The following is an 11,970-nucleotide window of genomic DNA, read 5'->3' on the forward strand; positions in this document are numbered from 1 at the left end:
CAAGAGTGTTGACTGTGGAGCCAACCTAACTAAAGTTGTTAACAATCTCAATCTCTTCACCATCCACCCTGATGCTGTTAATTGGTCCAGTAGTGAGAATCTTTGTCTTCTTGATATTGAGCCTCAATCCACACTGATGACTGCAGTCCTTGACCCTCTGCAGCAAGCATTTCAGGTTCTCCTCAGTTTCAACAAGCAAGGTTGTGTCATTATTTCTATTAAGTTTTGTAAATTATTCTCTGAATTCTAAAAAGGACTTACTTGTATATTCACTAGTATAAAAATATTGTTGTTACTGTTGTGCCTTCAAGTCAAGCAAGCACAACTCAGAGCGACCCTATGAAGAAAAGGCCTGAAGCCCTTCTACAACTATTGACATTTATCAATGTTAGATATAAAAAAAGAATGCAAGGGTGCGAGGAAGAGAAATAAAGAAAGGAATTGGTCCCAAGAAACGAACAGATCTTTATTGCACGGTCTGAGAGGGACGCCAAGTGACCCAGCCGCATGGCATGCAAATAGGATCCAAACAGCACGTGGGGCGGTGTGTGGGGTTTCCTTTTTATAGGGGTCCTGGGGAGGGCTAAGATGGCAATTCTCGGAATTTGGCGTGTTAATTTAGTTAGGTTTTAGCTTTTTGTTTGTTTGTTTGTTTTCTCAAGCTAGAGCTTCCAGAGGCATGTTATTTAGGAAGTAGATGCCATTCCTACTTCCAAAATATATCAATATTTCTCTAATTTTTCAGATAGTTGATTGTTAATGCATTTTGGCTTAGATCCTGATACTATTAGACTCCTAGGGACCTTGTGGTGTTGTTATGGTGTACCATTGAGTCAGAACCGACTGGTAGCTGACCCCACTAGGGGTTTTTCAGAGGCAATTATTCACATGGGAGGAGATTACCCACCCACCTCCCGCAGAGTAGCTGGTGGATTTGAACCGTGTGACTTCAGGATTGCAGCGCAGCTTCTTGCCACTCGTACACCAGATCAAAACCCTGCCCAATCTTGCACTGTCCTCTTAATCCTCACTCGGCTGATATTGTTTTTCAAATCAGATTTCAGTTTTGAATACATAGCATGTCATTTGTGGAATATTTCACTTTATCCTATGTCACAAGAAAGGGCAATAAAATCACATTTTTTTAAAAAAAGAAATTGAATGATATAAGTACCATTGCTTACCTTTTATTCATTTCATCTGCTCAAATCTCAGTTATTAGGGTTTTAAAATTTTTATCTTTTAAATGGCACATCTACCTCCAAACCACTGTGAAATAACTCTACAAGGTTTTACTCAAAATGTTTTCTTTTTGTTTCTTCCTAGAATTAAATTATTCAAATACTTGTGTTTTTTTGGTTTGGGTTCGTTGTTGTTTTTTTTAAAGTCATTTCTCATTTTCTGTTCCTAATAACTTGTTTTCTTATCTTTCAAATACTGGGTAGAAACAATGTAAGAGCTTACGATTGTTAGTTTAGAATAGGTAGTATTTAAAATTCTTACTAATTCAAGGACCCACGGAGCTTTAACAGCAAATAAATTATGATAAAAACTTTACAGCATCAGTAACTGTCATTATGTAATCAAGAGAATATCTGTGGTGACGGTAAATGACTATTATCTATTTTATAATGATTCATGTAACATTACACTTAAATTGGAAACTCCACCAAGATCTTTCTAGTGAAATGAAAGTGCTGTGAACTGCAAATATCAAACACACAATCTAGCTAAATTATGTCAATAGAAACCTTTTTTAATTTGAACATATTTTATGAGCATGGAAATTTGAAAGATAACTTCAAGAGTCAGAAGCATAGTCTATCATATAATAATTTGTTTGTTTGTTGAGCTTGTTCCTTCTCCATAGTCAAACTAAAATTAGATGCCTCTAGAAACTCTATGAACTTTGAGAAACAGACAGTTATAGAAAAGCAGGCTTCAGGGCTTTGGTTCATAGGGTAGCTATGCTCCACTCACACAATCAACAACAGTAACCACCTTTGTATATAGACACACTTTGTTTGATTACTCAGGAATTTGTCATTATTTACAAATAACCTACATTTGAAGCTTCAAAGAAATAATAAAAATACAATCGCTTTGCTTTACAAAAGAGTAAACTTGTTTATAATGTAAATGCCATTGTCTGAGTGCCCTGTGCTTTTCATAGGACATAGCCACGCACCAGCTTAGTGGAAACACATTCAGAATCTCTGGAGATTGACGCTTAACAAATTTTAAAGCAGCCAGTTCTTGTCTTTTCTGGTTCCCTCCTTTCTTTTGCTTTCTATTTTTGCTTCCTGAGTTATTTCTTGCTTTGAGATCATTATACTTGTCATCTGTATTTTCCACTTTTCTCCACCCCAAACTGAAACCATTACTCTTCAATAATTTTCTTATAAAATTTTTATTGTATACTGGTCTGCTTATAAAGTTTATATACATCGCTTTTCACATCAGATCTTTCCCATTTCCTTTACCCATCCCTCCCTCCACCCATCAAATTGTGCAACCCTATGATTACTGTTGCCCTCATCCACCTTTTATAACCAAAGAATTATTTCATTCTCACAGGTATATATTATGCATTAGGATAAATTTAAGAAACTTGAAAAGATCCCCTATTTTGAAGGAGAGGACATACAAGACCTAGTAGGTTCCTAGGGTAGTGAGGATGGGATGAGAGTGAAAATAGACTGCTTTCAAATTGGGGAGGTATACATTGAAACTGTCAATGACTTCCTCTTATTTTGATGCACAATCAATACACTTGATCCCAACAGCCAAGAGATCAGGAGACGTATTGGACTAGGGAAGTCTGCAGTCAGGGACTTCTCCAAATTATTGAGGAGCAATGATGTCAGTTTGAGGACTAAGGGATGCCTTTTTCAGGCCATGGTCTTTTCAGTCACTTGCTATGCATGTGACTTGCTATGTTGTACCCTAGGTACAACAGCGCTAACTCCTACTTTATCTTATGCCAACCTTATTGTCTCTGACACACATACTCCCATTAAAATGACAAAAGAGTTGATGACTTTGAGCTGGAGAAGAGCATTGAAAATACCATGGACTGCCAAAAGAATAGATATTTCTTGCAAAAGGTTCAGCTAGAGTGCTTCTTGGAGGCAAAGGTGAGGAAACTGTCTCACACAGTTTGGGTGTGTTGCTAGAAGAAACTATTCCTTGGAAGCCATGATTTCCCAATGAATCAACATCCCTTAATTATGCTATTGTTGTGTATCATCAAGTTGGAACCCACTCAGTGGATGACAAATGGTCAGTGGATTTTCAGAGACTGTAAATCACAAAGGAGGAGATTGCCCTTCATTCTCCGATGGAGTAGCTAGTGGATTCGACCTGCCTACCTTTGGGTTGGGAGCATAACTCTTTAACCTTCAGCCACCAGACCTCTCTTTAGCAATACTGAGTTAAAAGAAGAAGGTCTTTTTTCACAGTCTCCCCTAATTTTGGCAATCTTGAAGCTACATTTGCTTGCTGATATCAAATGATAGAGATAAGAACACGGTAGTAGGTGTTGTTGTTGTTCTTGTTGTTGTGTACTGTTGAGTCAGAACCAACCCATAGCTGACCCTCCAGTGAGCTTTCAGAGACAGTAAGTCACACGGGAGGAGATAGGGAAGGGGAAACTTTATCAGTTGCCTAGCAGACATGCACTGCAATATAGCGGTCTTGTCATAGCCCATGCTGTTCATTTAGTTAGCTCTTAGAATATGTCCATGTAAATAGAAACTTTCTGACAAAAGAAGCCAACCAACCCTGAAAAAGTAGAATTAGATTCTAATGGTTTCTCCTAAACTTGGCTCTTGCTTCTCGCTTCCTACCGACAGAACGCTCTCTCCCACCAACTTTTGTGAAGGCCACTATTCTTTTAGTAAACCTGAGTTAAGATTCAAGAAAGCCCCTGGTTTTAAAACTGAGAGGTTGGGGTTTAGTTTCACTTTGAGGTTTTAGCGGTTACAGCATCTCAAGATGAAATGAAAGCTCTTATAAATTCCCAACCTTCTGTCTTAGAAGCATTTCTAATGTTTTATCCTGAATGAAGCTGGTAGTAAATTAACTCCCTGCAACATGGATGTTTAGAAATCAGTGCCTTCTATCTATAATGTAATAGAGAAATATGTGCAAAGGCATTTCTAATTTTACTATGTAAATGCATGGCCACAGTCTGTTTAGAAGGAAGATGCACTGATGGTCTTAGACGTGTGCAATGCTATGCAGTATCTTCACGAGTAAGATGGCAATAAAGCAGGCTGATGGGGGGTGGGGGTGGGGACAGGCAACTCAAAACCCCGAGTGGAGTAACTGTTAGTCATGGGATTTTCCCAAATCACTTTTGATAAAGTCCAGTCTATGGAAGAGAAATTGATCCCTTTAAATTGTCATGTTGACGAAGAGTGTTGAATTTACTGACCACTGCCAAAAGAACAACCAACTCTGTCTTGGAGAAGGTGCAACCAGGGCGCTCCTTGGAGGCAAAAATGGCAAAAATATGTATCACAGACTTTGGGTGTGTTGTCGGGAGGCATTAGTTCTTGGAAGAAAACATCCTTCTAGGAAAAGCAGAGGGTCAAGGAAAAAAAGGAAGACCGCTTAATGAGCTGGAGTGAGCCAGCGACAGCAACGGCGGACTTGAGCAGGCTGGAGATTGTAGGACAGAGCGGGATAAGGCAAGAGCTTCAATCTGTGTGTACAGGGTTTCTACGAGTTATCGTCAACGTGATGGCACCCAACAACAACAAAATACAATATTCACTTCTCTTCATGTTCATGGTCTTTGCAAACGTGAAAGGAGTCAAATTTTGGAGAAGCAGCGTTCCAAGTTCATTTCATATGTTTTCACTTTCTGAATATATTCAAGACATTCTATAAATGCTTGACATTCCTACGAGTTGGTCTTCCAGATCACCAAATATTCATTCCCAATATTACAATGGTGTGGAATGCTGGATCAATATCATCATAACCCCAGGTATGTTAGAAAGAACCAAATGCAATATTGACAGATAGGAAATGAAGTCACACACACACACACACACACGCACGCACGCGCGCGCGCGCACACACACACATCTGAGAGTAGCTTCAGTAAGTTTTCTCCAATTATATATGCTTTAACATTGTGTATTACATATTTTATTTAATATTCTATAACCTTCTATGTTATCTATGTAGCTATAAAAATTATATCTGTCAATATGGAACTATTTTCACTAGACATTTTTCAGCGAGATATTTCTAACTATGTACACAGAATGAGCTAAAATTTTTAACCTGAGCTCATAACCTGAGCCAAAATTTTATTGTAAAATTTTTCTTTAATAAGTCTGCATGCCACTTGCAAGGAGAAAGTCTGTTTTTAAAAACATTTTTCAGGAAAGGAAGACCTTAGGTGGGATGGATTGGCACAGTAACTGGAGTAATGGGGGTAGGTGTGTTGGAGTCAGTGAGACTGGCTCAGTTTAGGGCAGGGTTCAGAGTTGTTGTGCATAGGGTCACTATGAGTTGCAGGCAACTTGATGGCACATAACAACAACAAATGAAATGTCAAGGTAATCATATGTTGTTGTTATGTCCTGTCAAGTTGACTCCAACTCATACCAACTCTATGTACAACAGCTCTGAACTCTGCTCTCCTGAGCCAATTTCATAGTCTCTGACACACCTACCCCCATGACCCCACTCACTGAGTCAATACATCTCATCCAGGGTCTTCCTTTCCTGCACTGTCCCTTCACCCTTCCAAGCATGATATCCTTCTCCAAGGACTGGTTCTGACTTGCCCAAAACATGCCAAAAAGTATGTCCAACATGCCCAAAGTATGTCAGATGAAGTTTCAAAATCCTTGCCTCCAAGGAGCATCCTGGTTTCATCCCCTCTAGGAAGAATCTGTTTATTCACCTAGCAGTCCATGGTATATTCAATACTCTTCTCCAGGACCACAGCTCAAAGGAATCAACTCTCCTTCTACCACCCTTAGTCATTGTTCAGCTCTCTGATGCATAGCAAGTACCTGTTTGAATTGTAGTTCAGTATTTTTCTGTAACAGAACTTCATTTGTATTGTTAGTCCTTATTCATTAGTATAATGAATGACAGAGACTGGACCTGACTGACTCTAGATTCAGATCCTTTGGGTGACCTCAGAACTCTAGGAACCAGGGCTTTGTGGAGCTCACCATCACAGGTACGAGCTGTGGGGCGACAGAGCACCTGGGCGTCAGGGGGCATCAACACTGTCATTCCATGGATATCCTGCAGCTCTTTCTCTGATTCCCACCGTGAAGGCCTCTTGGAGACTCTGATTATCCTCTGTGTTCTACACGTGGATGATAAATATTCTGTGGGGCTCTGGTCTGAGCTCTGGGAAACGGCTTCCAGTCCTCACTCACAGGCCTTAGAACCATGTGCTGCTTCAATGGCATGTGACAAGGAACCTCTGGGAGCTCATAACACACAGACAACACCAGGTCATTTTAGAGGCAGGGGATGCTCTGGGGTTTGTCTCCTTCCACCTCCACCCCCAGATACCTCCCCGGGAAAGGCCTCCTCTGCCCTCCTCCCCCAAACTTATTCCATTTCTTTAACCCTCATCCCACCCTTACCACCCACTATGACTTGTTGTGTCCTCTCTGAATCATCCCCTCCTTCAATCTAGGGAATCTCTGCTCATTTCTCCAATTGGTGATATTGACCCTGATACATCAAGTATTCTACTGAACAGGCCTCAGCTTTTTTGAAAAAGCAAAAGTTATTCTTCTTACCATTTTAAAGGCTATTTTCTCTGGAGTCAACGTTAGTTTCCTCAAGAAATTTTCAACTCTATTGCAAAGATAGATAAATAGATACATAGACAGACTCTTTATCTATATGTATATAGATATATATACACACACACATACATTGTTGTTGTTGTTATGTGCCGTTGAGTCGCTTGCAATTCATAGCGACCCTATGTACAACAGCCCTAAACTCCGCTCTGTCCTGTGCCAATCGCACTGTCTCTGACACACCCATCCCGATTACCCCAGTCACTGAATCAATCCATCTCATAGAGGGTCTACCCCTCCTGCGCTGTCCCTCCACCCTCCCAAGCATGATGTCCCTCTCCAAGGACCTGTCCCTCCTTACAACATGTCCAGAGTATGTTAGATGGAGCCTCAGAATCCTTGCCTCCAAGGAGTTGCCCGGTTTAACCCTCTCCAAAATGAATCTATTTGTTTTCTTAGCAGCCCCTGGTACCCTTAATACTCTTCTCCAGCACCACAGCTCAAAGGCATCAATTCTCCTTCTATCCTCCTTAGTCGTTGTCCAACATAGCAAGTGATAGCAAAGTCCCTGGCCTGTATCAGATGCACCTTAGTCTCTAGAGAGACACTATTGCTCTTCAGTACTTTGAGTAAATATACACACATATATATGATAAAAAAGACAAAGACTGAGTTCAAAAGATTTTTTAAAAAGAATAGAAAAATATGAGAAAGTGGTATCAGTAAAAAGTACAAACCATCTCATCATAGAACTTTGAGGGGTTCTAGGAATTACTCTAGATGCTAGAAGTGCTAAGATGAGTAAGGTATGAGTTCAACCATCAAGAAATAGAATCTCTTATGTTCTCTTGGGGAGCTCTGGTGGCTCAGTGACAAGGAGATGTACTGCAGTCCTCGAGACACATGGTTGGAGGCCATCAGCTGCTCCACAGGAGAAAGGTGGGCAATCTCCTCCCATGCCTCTGAAAACCCGCCAGAGGGTCAGGTATGGTTCAGTTCAGACTCTATAGTACACAACACGATCTCTTATCACTCAATTGGGGCGCTCTGGTGCCCTGGCTCATAGGAAGTTGTGCTGCTACATCAAAGGTGGCCCTTTTCTGACAGTTTGGATTCCCCACCAACAATTTCCTCCTGTGTGATTTACAGCCTCTGGAAAAATCCAGTGCCGGGTCAGTCATGAGTCCGTTCTGACTTGACAGCAGTGAACAAGTTATCATTCGTGTAATCTTATCTCCTTCAGCCTCCGCTTTGTTTCAAAGCATGTACCTTTTCTGCTCTATCATTGTGTATTTCACCTTTCTCTCTACTTCACTTCTCTTGCCTTCCAGTTCCACGGGCCTCTAGCTCAGCCTTCTCAATTTCTAAATCTTCAGTCTGATGGCATCATTCTTTTGCGTAAGAATTTGCAATGATGCTCCTCAGGTCAAGGGCTGCAGCCTTCAATATGGACTGAAGCTCAACATCAAGAAAACAAAGATTCTCACCTCTGGGCCAATTGGCAGCATCAGGACGGATGGTGAAGAGATTGAGATAGTTAACAGTTTTAGTTTGCTTGGCTCCACAGTCAACATTCTTGGTAACAGTAACCAGGAAATCAAGAGACTAATTGCATTGGGAAAGTCAGCTGTCAGGAATCTCTCAAGAGTACTGAAGAGCAACGACGTCAGGCTGGAGTCTAAGGTGTGCCTGATCCAGGCTATAGTCTTCTCACTTGAATGCTATGCATTGGAGAGCTGGACAGTGACTAGGGATGATAGAAAGAGAATTGGTGTCTTTGAGCTGTGGTGCTGGAGAAGACTGTTGAATATACCATGGACTGCTAGGAGAACAAACAGGTTTGTCCTGGAGAGGGTTAAACCAGGCTGGTCTTTGGAGGCAAGGATTCTGAAGCTTTGTCTGATATATTTTGGGCATATTGCAAGGAGGGACCAGTCCTTGGAGAGGGACATCATGTTTGGGAGAGTGGAGGGACAGTTCCAGAGAGGAAGACCCTCGATGAGATGTATTGATTCAGTCACTGGGATAATGGGAATAGCTGTGGGAGATTATAAGATTGGCAAGGGATAGAGCAGAGTTTAGGGCTCCTGTACATAGGGTGCTATGAGTTGCAAGCAACTCAACGGCACATAACAACAAAAACAACAACCCCTTGTCTTTAGGTCAAAACACAAGGTATAATGTTTAGTCTTTGAAAATACTATCTCTTTTAGTTCTCTAAAAAAACCTGTCAGTTAAGTATATCATTTCTTTGTCACAAGGAAGGAAGATGCACCTTAGAAACTAGCTCAAATCATTCAAACCTGGTTATAGATATGGGACAACCAACACTCAAAATCAGCTTCTTTTTCTTCAGATACCATAAATAAAAGCCTTAATAATGCATGGGCCTTCTTAATCATCAGTTACTCTGTGCGCACATCAGGAAGTGAGCTGGAGTAAGACTGTTAATGTCTTTACGACTGTTACTGCTATTACTACGGTAACAATATTATCATAGACAACATGCCATTCATAAATAATCTTCAATTTAAAGAAGGAAAGAGGAAGAACACTTACCTGTTGGCCAAATGGATCAATCGGTCAAATGAACGTGGTAGTCGATGGGTAACAAATTTTGAGCCAAATCACCCTCACATACGGGAAATGCAAAGACTTCAACATCTAAGCGACTTGTTCTCATTCCAATGTCACATTGCTGTGAGGTGGGACTGAAGTCCTGGTCTCCTGGATCTTGCCTCTGAACCGTAATGTGACACGCGAATCCGCTAATCCAAATGAGTAGAAATCTTTTAATAAGTTAGCCTGAACTAACAGGCAATTTAACAGTTTTGAACGCTTTAAACTATAGCAATTAATCACAACTCTAGGAAGTGAAATGGCGATTCACGGGCAAACCTCAAAAACACCAGAGTTGCTTATAACTGTAAATCTCACTCAGATATTTTTTTCCCCCAAGTGGTTTCAATATTCGGTTGGACTTCATGGTTTTCTTTTCTCACTTTTCTTCAGAAACCAGTCCATCATACAGCTGCAGTGTTTGGCAATCTTGTTAAACCCATGGTTCCTTTGGATAAACCTAGAAATTTCATGACACTCTCCCTACCCTAATTCCTACCCTGGCTGACTTTGCACACAGAAAAGCAAGTCTGTGTTCTGCATATCATTGGTGGATGGGAGCATCTTAAGGCATTTCATTTATGATGTTATTATTGGTGTCTTTGAGCTGTGCTGATGGAGAAGAGTAGTAAGTATACAAAGGACTGCTAGGAGAATGAACAGATCCATCCTAGAGAGGGTGAAACCAGGCTGCTCCTTGGAGGCAAGGATTATGAGGCTTTGTCTGACATACTTTGGACATGTTGCAAGGAGAGACCATTCCTTGGAGAGGGACGTCATTCTTGAGAGGGTGGAGGGACAGCGCATGAGAGGAAGACCATTAATGACATGGACTGATTCAGTGACTGGGGAAATGAGGGTAGGTGTGTCAGAGACAATAAGATTGGCACCACATAGAGCAGGTTTAGCGCTGTTGTACCTAGAGTCTTTATAAGTAACAGGCAACTCAACATCACATGACAGCAACAACAATGTGAGAACTTAGAGCTATTGTATTTTTCAAAAACATAAAAAATATTTTCAGTGCTTTTTGTTTCAATATATATCACCCCCTCCACACACACCTGTACCCTGCTTTGCCAGCACCCACCAAGTCAAAGATATGCTTTCCTTTTTAACAATGTGTGATCTACTTTTGTATAGAATTTGAAGGCTAGTGGAGCTATAAAAGGGTTGTCGCTGATTCATAATGACCCTGAGGGACATTATGTCCTGTACGGACATTATGTCCTATAGGACAGAGTGGTATCTGCTCATAGGTTTCCCAAGGCTGCAGTCTATAAGGCAGAGGATTGCCAGGCCTTACTTCCACAGAACTGCTCATGGGTCCAATCTGTCAGCCTTTTGGTTAGCAGCAAAGGAATTCACCATTTACCATTAAATGGGTCTTCAGAGAGCTCTGGTGGCCTAGGGGTAAGAAACTGCACTGAAATCCCAAACATCTGCAGTTCGAATCCACCAGCTGCTCAGGGGGAGGAGGCTGGGCAGTCTCCTCTTGTGTGATTTACTGCCTCCGAAAACCCACTGGAGGTTCAACTCTGGGTCTGTTTCAACTCAATGTTACGACAACAACAATAGTGAATCTACAGTAGTCCAAATATTTAGAATACTTACCAATAAAAGAAAATGCTCCTGGTTGAGAAAAATCAAGCAAGAGGAAGGAAGTCCACAGGCTCCAAGTGTTCCCAAGTACCTGGGACCCCAGGAGTTATTTAGCCTCACACTTTCCATATGGTTATTATGTATAATTACGTCAGAACTGACACATAGCTAGTCGTCCAGCAGTTTCTCAGAGGCTGTAAATGGCATCGGGGGAGATTGGCCCTCTTTCTCCCACAGAGCAGCTGCTAAGTTCAAACTGTATGCCTTTGGGTTGGCAGTGCAGGCCCTTACCTCTAGGCCACCAGAGCACCCTAGGCCTTTGGACCCCAAATCATTGAGCCCATAGTCTGAGGCTCTAGATTTAGAAATGTATTAGCTCTGATTTTCATAGCCACTCACACTTAGGAGCCCGTTTTAAAATAACAAAAGTTGCCACCAAGGTGATTCTGGCTCATAACAGTGCAAACAGTTTGAGATTTCTAAGCTAAGGGTTGATAGTTCCAACCTGTTCATTGAGCACTACGATGGAAGGAAGATCTGGTGTCTGCTTCAATAAGATTACAGACAAGAAAACCTGACGAGCAGTTCTACTTCTTTTTTTTTTTTTGCCCTTGATTGCTTTTATTTTTCTCACTGATAGTCTCTGTCCATGTTTACAGCCTTGGGATCCTGAGAGAAGGTTACCAGGAGTCAGATAACAGTAATAGATATGTTTGGCTTTTGGTTTAAAAACATTGAACAAGCACCTATTCATAACAAATTCCTGAATAAAACCACCTTTACCTGTTCCATTTTACATGAATTAAAAAGGTTTCAAGAAGTTTTCTGCACTAAAGCATGCTAAATAAGAACCTAAACTCTTTGTTGCAACATACTTGCATAGAGAAATGCTTTGGGACAGACCTCATTCCCAGTGCGGGACTGCCTGTATAGAGAACAAGGCACAAATTCACCA

The sequence above is a fragment of the Elephantulus edwardii genome, unplaced genomic scaffold (genome assembly GCF_000299155.1).
Source record: "Elephantulus edwardii isolate Elephantulus edwardi_28Jun2011 unplaced genomic scaffold, EleEdw1.0 scaffold00027, whole genome shotgun sequence".
In the NCBI taxonomy this organism is placed as follows: Eukaryota; Metazoa; Chordata; class Mammalia; order Macroscelidea; family Macroscelididae; genus Elephantulus; species Elephantulus edwardii.